The following is a 12,449-nucleotide window of genomic DNA, read 5'->3' as shown; positions in this document are numbered from 1 at the left end:
TAGAAGACAGACCTTTTCTTTTCAGGATTCACTAATTCACTAATCTTATTCATCTATTTAATACAAACAGAAACTATAACCATACAAAATATTATCAGATGGTAACCAATATTGTTTGTCAATCTTATTTAAATGTAAGTTACTCATATACTTGCAATAAAATAAAATGCTTTCATATGCCAACACAAACAAAAAAACTCATATAGTTGTCAATTTTCCCCAAAGGATGTGGTCTTTGCCAAGAATAAGAATGTAATATTTTATTTCTAATTTTCTTGTCCAGTAAGAACAGTTGCTATTTGGAATGTTGTGCAAAAAAATAAATAAATAAATAAAAATACTGGGAGATTCAATTACCATCCTGGAACTTCAACAGAATAATAAAATGCAACAAAAAGTCCCTTAAGATTAGAACTGTAAGAATTGCATTGATACAAGATTTGTAAGAAGGAAAACAGATTTAGGAACTGATATATAATACTGTTTAGCAATATATGAAATTCCTACTTTTCTTTCATCAGATAAAAACATTAATATTAACAAAATGAACAATTCAAAGGACATTAGTATTATGCAAACAGATTTATTTATTAATAGGACTTCCCTTTTTTCCTTTTTGTCTTTTGCCTGAAAGACCCTTTAATCTGCTTAAACTATTTTGGAAAGCCTGTTTAGATGCAAAGGGGAGAAAAAATATAGTAGGTCTGCTAATAAATGCTACTTTGCTAGCAGGATTACAGTCAAAATGAAGATTTTCAAAACCGATTCTAACTTCTATGCTGAACAGAATTCATCATATTTTACAAATAAATTAGATTTGTCTGAAGAAATGAACCATGGCTTTTGAATACTAGTGCCAAGATAAAAGGAAAAAAAATAGGACAATGTATTAAATTTGAAATATAGTCCATAATCATTGGAAGCTAACTCATGTGCAATTTTTTCTCTCATTTCTAAGTATTTAGAAAACACAGTGCTTTTACTGAAGAGTACCAGGCAGATGTGATCTGTACACCAGTTATGTTTCAGGACAAGAAGAATTTCCTTCTTATTAGAATTGAGAATTTTGTGGATACATACAGTTGTTACAGTGGAGTAAACTTTGTCTTGTTTTTCTCTAGAAAAAAATTCAGAACAGCAACTGTTCACTAAAAGTTCCATTTCTACAAGGAATTAACTAAAGAAAATTGCAGAGTTTTTTTTAAAAACCCTATTTTATCATGAGATTAATCATTCACTGCACTAAAACCCTATTCCTCTTCCTCTTCATCACATCTGTGACTAGTGCATAACATAATTCTTTGTTTGCAAGGATCGAAAGGAACAATCTTGATAGCAAATATCACTTCTTTACTCATTTCTGCTATATGAAGAATATATTTTACATTAACATCAGCCTACAAGAAAGGGGACCTAGAATGAAATTTATAATTGGGGATATCTTTTCCTCCTTGCCTTTACTTTCCAGGGAACTAGGAAGTATTTTTCTGAGATGCTTACCATGTCTGCCCATTCTTTGTGGACTGAGATGTCTCTTATCTAACTATTGCCGAGCCAGTGGATCTTCATTCTCCTGACTTTCAAAGATATTCCCACAGACCATTACACATGCATGTATACATGCATAAATGTAAGGTAAAGGTAAAGGTTCCCCTCGCACATATGTGCTAGTCGTTCCTGACTCTAGAGAGTTCCTCTCTGTTTCAAAGTTGAAGTGGCAGTGCTGTCCGAAGATGTCTCCGTGGTCATGTGGCTGGCATGACTAAATGACAAAGGCGCACGGAATGCTGTTATCTTCCCACCAAAGGTGGTCCCCATTTTTCTACTTGCATTTTTTACGTGCTTTCAAACTGCTAGGTTGGCAGAAGCTAGGACAAGTAACGGGAGCTTACCCCGTTACATAGCACTAGGGATTCGAACCTCTGAACTGCTGACCTTTCGATCGACAAGCTCAGCGTCTTAGCCACTGAGCCACTGCATCCCATAAATGTACATATGCCCAATGAAACCTGTCTACAAGAAGCAATGCTACTAGTGATTAGTGGTGATCAGGAATGGTAACAGGTGAATTGTCCAGTGGGAAGATATTGTAGCCTGCTGCCTGGATTGAATAGGTTTCAAATTGTTGCCAAAATATCTCAGTCTGGCCAGGATTTTCTTAAATTGGTTTAGAATATAGCCAGTATAAGCACAGGGCAGATACAGATTGAGGGTGCAGGGCTACAAAGCTCTTTTAAAACTAAATATTTTGTTTCAGCTTTGTGGGGCAACTGCATTTTACATTCAAGATATTCAAGTGACATATATTCCATATTCTTTGAAATATTGGTTTTCTACTATTTTAAAATTAACCTTTGATGGTATATGCCTCTTGGGAGTGGAGGGATAGCTTCAGTCACAGATGGCATGATGTTCTTACTATTTCTACACCTATTTCTATTTATTATCTAATTAAGCCGATATCCCACCAAAAACAACCAAGAAACACATTAAGTCTAGGAGAAGTGCTCAATCGTTCAATAAGTGGAGCAGAGCATACTTGAAAGAGCCAAAAACAAGAAATCGGTAGTTATCGGTAGTCTCCAATAAGAAAGAAGACAAAACTAAAATGCAAACCACTCTTAATATATTATTTAAAAGAGTATTCCAATTCAATCAAATATTTGTTTAAAGAATTGAAACAGAACCTGAGATGGGAAGGGGGATGACTTGCCTTGATAAAAATATTTATCAGATATTTATGAAAAAATTAACAAACAATTTAAGGTCTTATGAAGACAGACACCAGACTTTGCTCATAGAACTATTCAAGTTTATAATTACCTAAAAATGCATTCTGCCATGACAAATATGAAGAAAATATCATAGATGTTAAGATACCTTAGGTAGATGTTGAAGATTATAACATATGAAGCAGCATCTACATCAGCCATGTTAACAAAAAAGTTGAGAATGATACTATGATAGAGTATATCATATTGTAATAAAATAGGATCTAGTTTATATCTTTGCTTCACAAAGTTTCTCATAAAACCCATTATTTCACCATGAAAAATAGCAAATCATTATTTTATAGAGAATGGTGGGATATTATTGCTTATATAAGAAAAATTCATCCAATTTGTATTAGAAATTATGGGAATGTTAAATTTACAACATCATGTAAATCTAATTTCACTCTAAATATAATTTTGGTTGCTCCATATCTCCTAGTAATCCAATTATTATGTAATATTATATTCCTATTACAATAATGTAGTAGGCATTGTACAAAAATTATTTTCAAACTACAATATTGTAGATCTGAGCAATTCTGCTACTATTAAGGTTTATTATAAGTAAAGTTTGTTTTACTTACAAAATAATGATTTTTTAAAAATAAGACTGTAGATAAGCTAAAGGAAACATAAGGTACATTTGAATCTGGACAGTTAGTTTGTCTTCTTCTAAATGGTAAATCTTTCAAAGTAAGTGCCAACTCTTAGTCTTATACAGCATACACCAAACAATATTAGAGTAAGCTAGTGTCATTTGTTTTATTCGTGCCCCCCATAAATTTTATTGGGCTGAGGGATGGTAAAACACCTTAAAATTAAATATGTATGTATATACTTGTGAATTTACAAGAGGGCTATGGTCAAATTTGGAATACTAAAAAAGGGCAGTACTATTAACTTCAGAGAATTTCCATTCACAATTAAACTCTTGTAAACTCTTCCAAAAGTGGGGGGGGGGAAAGAAAATTTCAAGTTTTATTCCTGTTTTAAATTTTATCTACAGTGTTTATGAGGGGGTTTTACCCAAATTTCGTGACAATAAAATGTAGTGAGGCACTTTGCTCTTTAACAACTATACACAGAAGAAGAGAATAAAATTAAATTGTACACATTAATGTCAGCTGTAAATAAATGTTATGATTTTTAGCAATACTTACAGGATAGGATGTTTGCTATGCTGGAGATCAGCAATGCCCAATCATGTCACTGAGACATTTATTGAAAATTGGATTATTTAGAGCGGCTGTCTTTTTATATCAGTCTTAATTACACCCCTAACTATGACTCATAAGGAAATACCCAACTTTTTTCATTTACTGTCAAAACTGAAAGTTGTTTTAATGAGGAAATTACGGGAAATGGCCGTGTTTTTAAAGAGATTTTGACAGGGCACAGAACAGGTGCAATAATAATACTAAATCCTGGTTGGCACTTAGTTTGCTTTTTTATTTCATTTCCTCATAGCAATCGTTTTAAAAATGTTAACACTGTTTCAAAAGCAAGAGAGACATGAATTGTACGAAGATATAGTTGGCTACTTGATTGCAATTATTACAATCCATCAAAATACTTTATTTAATGAATAACATAAGAAGGGAAACTTTCAGAAAACAAATCCATAGACCTGTCCTTATGTATATCTAATCGTTGAAAAAAATCCCTTATTATTTTCTTAGAATTCCCGTATTTAATATCACCCCAACTCATACCAGAAGCAGCTTAACCCACACCATTCTGATGTAACTGAAACATGTCAAGACAATTCTAAAATGTATAAAATCCAGTGTGTATCTCTGACAATTCTGTTGTCAGGCAGCTGATTGACTACTAGTGCAGAAGATTGACTGCAACTGGTAGCTGTTGGCAATTTTAGGCTGGAATAGGCAAAGCCCACCATGTTTCCATTCTTTCACGCTTTTCTCTTGATAGCAAGAACTTGGCATAAATGTAATGGGACTTTATGAGATGATGGACTGCACAATTACTGGGAAGAACTGGCTTTTTCAAAACGCAGATACTGCCTTCAGTTCGATAAGATAGCATTTTACTACCCAGCTCTATCAGCCTACAAAGCCTGTTTGTCAGGCTTGTGTACGTTTTGGTTGTCCTGAACTGGCCCAGCAACACAGCCATCATTCATGATAGAAGGAGAAGTATGCGACACAAATATTAAGATAACTTTTGAAACAGTTTCTCTTTATCTCTCTTCTGCTGAGAGGCAGTGCTTTTTTCCCCCTCTATAAGATATCCTGCTCAAATTTGCTAATCAAGGGATTGTGCAGCAGGTTAAGACATTGGCACGGGGACCATAAAGGTGACTGCAATGGAAAAACAATCCTCAGTACAGGTAGTCCTCGACTTACAACAAAAATTGAGTCCAAAATTTCTGTTGCTAAGTGAGACGTTTGTTAAATGAGTTTTGACCCATTGTACGACTTTTCTTGCCACAGTTGTTAAGTGAATCACTGCAGTTGTTAAGTTAGTTACATGGTTGTTAATTGGTTTCCCCCACTGACTTTGCTTGTCAGAATGTTGCAAAAGGCGATCACGTGAACTGGGGACACTGCAACCGTCATAAATATGAGTCAGTTGCCAAGCATCTGAACTTTGATCTGTGGGATTAGGAACAGCTTCAGTGTCTTTCCTCCCACTGACCCAGAGATGAGACAAAACCAAGGAGAAGGGAAGTAACCTCTGATTTCTATTTTCTCTCCCTCAGGCTATATGTCTATCTATCTGCATTAATAGATGGTTTCCCATTCATGTCCTCTTGCCCATTATCCCTTGCATAACAAATAAAAGTTTACTACTGACAATGCCTCTTTATTTTTTTGGTTTGAATTTATAAAATAATTTTAAAATCTAGGTTTAAATGAAAAGGCAGAGTATGTCTCCTTTGCCCACACCTTTGCAACTTTCTCTCGCCAAAACTGTTTTGTTTTGGAAAAGAAATATTATGAAGTTGTTGTTGTTGTTAGTTGCGAAGTGGTGTCTGACCCATCGCGACCCCATGAACAACGTTCCTCCAGGCCTTCCTGTCCTCTACCATCCTCTGGAGTCCATTTAAGCTCACGCCTACTGCTTCAGTGATTCCATCCAGCCACCTCATTCTCTGTTGTCCCTGTCTTCTTTTGCCCTCAATCTTTCCTAGCATTAGGTTTTTCTTCAGTGAGTCCTTCCTTCTCATTAGGTGGCCAAAGTATTTGAGTTTCATCTTGATCAGTTTGATCGCCTTGCAGTTCAAGGGACTCGCAGGAGTCTTCTCCAGCACCATAGTTCAAAGGCCTCGATTCTTCGGCGCTCTGCCTTTCTTATGGTCCAACTTTCACAGCCATACATTGAAACTGCTAGGTTGGCAGAAGCTGGGACGAGTAACGGGAGCTCGCCCCATTACGCGGCACTAGGGATTCGAACCGCTGAACTGCCAACCTTTCGATTGACAAGCTCAGCATCTTAACCACTGAGCCACCGCATCCCTTAGTATCTCTCCTACACTGTTATTCATGTTTTTAGAATTCAGATCTTAATTCCGCCCAGAATCCTCCCACTCTGCATAAGGCTCCTTAAAGTCACCTTCTCATGTTTCACGTTCACACAATTTCATGAACTTTGATACTGCTTGATAGCTTTATTTCACCCAAGAAATAATTCATACATATACAAGAGATCTTCCTACTGCAATATTGTAGTGCATGTGTCTTATCCAGAATTTAAACTGCAAATTTTTCTGACCCTCTCTCAGTAGATTCTCAGCCATTCTTTTCCCAGACTTTAAACCCAAATGCACCTGTCCCATGTTTGCAAAAGTTCCCTGGGTCAAGTAGTGCTGCTTCCTATCTCATCAATTTTAACTCATATGACCCTGATGCCACCCATGTCCTGGTTTTGCAGAAGCCCACCTTACCTTCTTCCACTACCTGCCTTAATTAGTCAATGCCCAGCATGGCAATACTTACCAGATGTTCTCCTCCTCCTTACACCTTTACAGGTCACTTCAGCTGATGCCTTTAAGAAATGTGAATTTTTTCTATTCATACCTTTGATCCACTTCTACTGTAAACCACTGCATTTCAGTCCCTCTTGATGTCCAGAACAAAATAAGAGATTTCATTCCGAGACCAGACTTGCCCATACCTGCAAGTCATTCAAAACATCGCTTTGCCATCTCACCTGCAGCTCTGATAGTATGGGTGAGTAGGATCTATAAATGTTCTGTTACTGTTTTATGCTGTTTATGTTGGGTTTTAATTTTTTTTAATTAGTTGCCCAGTCTTTTATGTGAAATGAGCAGCCATATAATTAATTAAATGTGCCATCCAAACACAATGCTTGTTCAAAAGGATCAGGTCTTATCAGCAGTGAATTCATTGCACTTTGCTCCAGAAGTATGATTGGCTGTTAGTTTGGACAGACCAAAGTAGCTTAGTATTTGGCCCTTAAGATGTACTGTTTTTCTTTCTATTACTATTATGCTTTTAATGTAATTTTAGACTTCTTTAACTTCGCCAGGAGCCAACCTGATTGAGATGACAACAAATACTGCAAAATAAATGAGTAATAAATAACTAAAACAATTGTTATATCCAAAGAATTAGTGCACATATTTATTTTTATTGAGCAAGTTTTTGTTATGCTTCAGTTGGAGTCTGAGCCGTAACCAAGAACCGAGGCAGAAGTATATACTTGTATTTGATGTCTCACTGACACGAGAATTGATTTTCACAGTATTTCCTTTTTCATGTTTGTCCAGACCTGCATTTAACAGAGCTTGGGAATTTTCTCCCATGATTCCCTGATAATTGGCTTAAAATACTTTTCCTCAGATGTAGTCCACAAGTTTGTGGAGATACTGAAACTCTCCTCCGTTTCCCAAAATCACTGAGGGGTATATATCTGGCTCAAGGAAATTTCTTTTCTTTTTTTTTTTATTGAAAAAGTTTTTCAAATACAAATTTTTCCCCCTTTCCCCCCCTCCTCCCTAACCCTCCCTCGCCCTCCCCCTCCCCCTGTGGCTTCTTCAGGGTACAACCCAAATTCATAACAGATTTTTTTTTATTTTATTTATTTATATAAATATTATATAATACTTTACCATCCCCTTACTCCATCCCTCATATGCTGACCCTTTCTTTCTAATAATATTATTATATCCCCCTTATACTATACATTTCGAAATAACATTCTACTATAACATTATATAATAACTCCTAATTTAGCATAGTAATATTATTATATCCCCCAATTTAACAATTTCTACTCATGATCTACTTTTACTCCTCCCCCATACATATATCTCTTAAATCAAATCTTTTTTGTATATTAATATGACATTTCAAAGCAACCTTCCACTACAAAACTATATAATAAATTTAACATTTATTCAACTCATAGTCTGCCCATTTCCTCCACCCCCATAGATATATCTCTTAACTCAAATCTTTTACATATATTCATATCTAAACATAATATCCCTTTTCTTCAACTAAACAATCAATAAGCTAACCTATCTCCACCCACTTTCCTATAGAACTACCATACATAATAGTTCTTGATATCTTTATTCTTCTGCCCACACCACTAAGAAGTATTCCCTTATATAAATAAAATCCTCAAATGACTTTAAGCTTGTAATCCATATAATATCTTCTGTAGTGTCTTTCAGCTGGATTGTCAACTCCATCACCCATATTAGGGTAACATCACATCCTAATTCCAACAGTATGTTCGGTATCTTCAATTACCATCTGCCCCCGTCAACAATAGATGTCTTGATATATAAAAAACAACCACCCGAGTGACTTTATATTTGTATTCCATATAGTGTCTATAGTAGTGTCTTTCATCTAAATTATTAATTCCAACCACCGTAATAGGGTAACAACCAGATCTTCTGCGTGCCCCAATCCCATAACTCTCTTGCCTTGTAGCTCAACATAAACGTAATACATTTATCAAAGAATCCAAAATAGATAATTCCAATCCATTCAGTTTAAGGCCCTTTTCACATCTCAAAAGTAGAGCACTGCAGAGGTCTGTCACTGTCCTCAGGATAATATAAATCAATACTTTGCCTCAGCTATCTTTTCATATATTCAATCATCTCTTAGATAACTGGCATTGAACTGTTGTTTAGTTTAAAAGTTTTTGTTTTTGTAAGACCTGCTTCTTCTTTTCTTGACTTTTTGTGGGTTAGATCTCCATCCTGATTTCCTTTCTATAAATTGTGTATCAACTATTTGGTTTTCATGCTGAACTATAACTTGATCTTGTTGGTTTTGCTTTTGTGGCTTAAGTCTCCATTCTGGTTTCTTTTCTTTGAGTTGTATATCAACTGATTGATTTCTATGCTGGTCTGTAATTTGATGAATCATCACATTAGAATCCAAAGCTGCCTCTCTTGTATTTATAAATAGTCCAGCTGTAACCTCTGAAGGAGAATCCAGAAGCTGCTCATCTACTAAGTCCTCTGTAACTTGTTGTTTTTCCATTACTTCCATCTCTTTCTGCTTATCCTGAATTTCTATCTCTTGTTGATTTTGCTTTTCTTTATTCCACTCATGTATTATACATGAAGATGTTGAACCCATTTTAAGAACCTTATAGTAAAATTCTTCCGCTTTTTCAACAGAATTTAGTTGGTATCTTTGTCCTTGATATCTCAATATTATGCCAACTGGGACATCCCACCTGAATGAGATGTTTTGTTTGTTTAACTCAGTCACCAAAAATCCGAATTTCTATCTTTTAATATCTTGGGCGGCAACTCTTTATATATCCAGATCTTTCTTCCATACAATTGTAGAGTACAATTAAAAGATTTTTGCACAATATCATTTCTTATTTATCTGTAAAATAAATCACCACATCTCTAGGCAATTGCCTTTGCTTTGCAATCCAAGAATTTACTCTATAGGCCTTGTCGATCTTACAAGATACCTCCTCTGGATGAATCTTTAAAATCCCAGCCAGAACTTCAGCAGATATTTTTCTTAAATTATCTCTATTATTTTCCTGTAACCCTCTCATTCTAACCGCAAATTCTGTGAGCCTGTATTGCATCATTGTAATTTCTTTTTCAATCCCTTGTTTTATATTTTCTGCATTGTAAGTCTCGTGATCAGCTTCCTTTTTAGACTTTACTTCAGAGCTATTGTCTTGAATATTTATCAAGTCATTTTCCATTCTTTGTATTTTATTGTTCAAATTATAAATCTTATCATCAACTTCCTCCATTTTAGACTCTAATAACTTGATATTTGTATCCATCTTTATAACTATTTCTGAAAAAGCATTAGTCACTGTTACAATCTTTCTTTGTAAGTTATCATACTTTAATTGTACGAATTCTTTAATTTCCTGCTTCAATTTTTCAAAATTCTGGTTCACAATCTCGTCATGTCTTGCCATTTCCTTCAAAACAAATTCTTTTAAATTAAAACCATTCTTCTGAGTCTGTAAACTTGAAACTTGTTCACATAATTGTAAATGGGGGAAAACCCCTCCCCCCCGCTGCTGGTTTGTCTGGCTTTGTTAATTTTAATGCCATCCTGCCACACAGACAAACTCTTTTTGAAGAAAGAGGACTTCTCTCCAACAAGATCAATATCAAATCTCCAAGAAAAAAAAGAAACTTAGAGTAGAAATTTTTTCTTTTCTCTATTCTAACCAGCACTGTTTGCTCCGCTACTTTGTAACTTGTTTCGGAAGGACTTTCACTTTCGGCTACTTCTCAAGCCTCAGCGGTCGCCATTTTAAGCTTTTTTTTCCCTTCACTTAGAAACGCTTATAAAATCATTAAAAATACTTGCAATTTAGGGTCCCAAGTCCAGATCTCATCCTCTTTAATTAAGCAATCTGTTATTTTCGTTGAAAGGTTTGATCTCGTCGCCTGGCTCTGCAAGAGGCAGAGGTCTCCCGAAGCCCGGAGCAGCGGCGAGGGAATAGGGAGCCTCATCCTGCTTCGTCCCCAAGAGTAAAAGAAAAACTCTGGGGACTTTGCAGAGGGCTCTACCTGCCCTCGCCTGCTCTATCTCACATTTCCTTATGGAAATGGAGTTTTTCGAGCCGTCTTTCAGATGTAAAGGCGGCTCTTTACGAGCGACGGGGCTGGCGGTCTCAAAGGACCGTCTGATGGCGACGGAAGTCAAACCGGAAGCCTGGCTCAAGGAAATCTCTAACTCACATTGTGTGGTGTATTTTTTTTTAAGTCATCAGAAGATCTATCTCATTTTACTGGATGGAACTTGGACAGCAAAATAATTTTACAGAAGTTGGGCAGTGGCTAGCAACTGCTGGTCTTGTCCTATCTGGTTTTTGGTGTAAATCAGTTGATTAATTTGCATATCTTTCAGAGAATGGTGCAGATTTACCTAATATTTAAACTGGGCTAAGAGATTACTGTTTCATTCAGTCAACAGTAGGTCAACAGTAGGCAAGAGGGTTTGTATGAATTGGTTTTGGAAAAGTTGAAGCTGGGTTGTCCGAGAGTAACAAGTTGCTGAGATTGTCAAGCTTCAGAGAATCACTCAGAAAATGCATGAGAAAAATCCAAGAAGTGAGAACTAGTAATATTTAAGAACATTGAAAGTAAAATGTCAGTAATGAAAGTAAATATTGAAGTAGTCCTTATTTAAAAAGATTATACGCTCAGTATTTTACATGTAATTTTTTTCATCCCTCCCTACATAATAGGCTATATGGCTCCGTCTTTTGGAGTGGACCAGTTTTGTTTCCATTTTTATAATGGTCAGACTTGCTCTCATTTGGTTTCTGACTGAGAATTACCTCTCATCTACATCTACATTAAGGGATATGTTTCAAAGTTTTGTGCTGATCCAACTTTGCATACTTTTAATTGATCTACCAAAAGGTCTGATTCAACTTGAAGCAAGCCAGAATTATGAACCATGTTGATATTCAACCATGTTGAATATTCCCATTGTTCATAATGTGCAGAAGCAAAAAAGGCCAATTTTTCTGTCATTGACGCAACTGGATTGTTTCCCAATGGGGGGATATTTGAAGAGGAGAGGACAACCAAGCTGGAGAATTTTTCTATTTATTTTATGAGGCATGTTCTCACATGTGAAATCAGAGCACCATCCAACAATAAACCAGGCCAGTAGTACTTGGGATTTGATATGGGGATGACAAGATGCTGCTAGTTTTCCGTTGGTTCAAATGCAGATGGAGAACTATAAGGAAAGGTCTAATACTTCTGATAAGGCATTATCTACTGTCAAAACAGATTTTTCCCCTCACTATTTTAACATCCTTGTCCATATCTGCCCCAAATAAGCCCAGATACAACTGGAAGGCATACCAAAATTGCCAGAGGAAGAGGGACAGCAAGAATGCTATGTAAATTTTATGTAAACATTCAGTTGGGATCCAGTAATTAGGGTATCAGGATAAAAACCATGGTCTAGTGGTTAGGGTACTAGGAGAAAAACCAGGAGACTGGGAGTTTCAGTCCTGCCTCAGGCATGAAGCCAGGTAGATGAGTCTGGCCTAGTGTCTCCCTTTAAACCCTAGAAAGCAAGCAATGGCAAATCACTTCTGAAAATGTTGCCAAGATTTGTTTGGCAATCCAGTCAAGATAAAATTGAAAAAACAAAAGAAGCAAATGAGGGAATAGGTTGCACAACTGGAAATTGTACTGTCTTGCTGTGA

Source organism: Pituophis catenifer, unplaced genomic scaffold, assembly GCF_029215685.1.
Source record: "Pituophis catenifer annectens isolate HBS135680 unplaced genomic scaffold, rPitCat1.0.hap2 SCAF_6, whole genome shotgun sequence".
NCBI classification, from domain to species: Eukaryota; Metazoa; Chordata; class Lepidosauria; order Squamata; family Colubridae; genus Pituophis; species Pituophis catenifer.
This window is presented reverse-complemented; position numbering follows the sequence as displayed.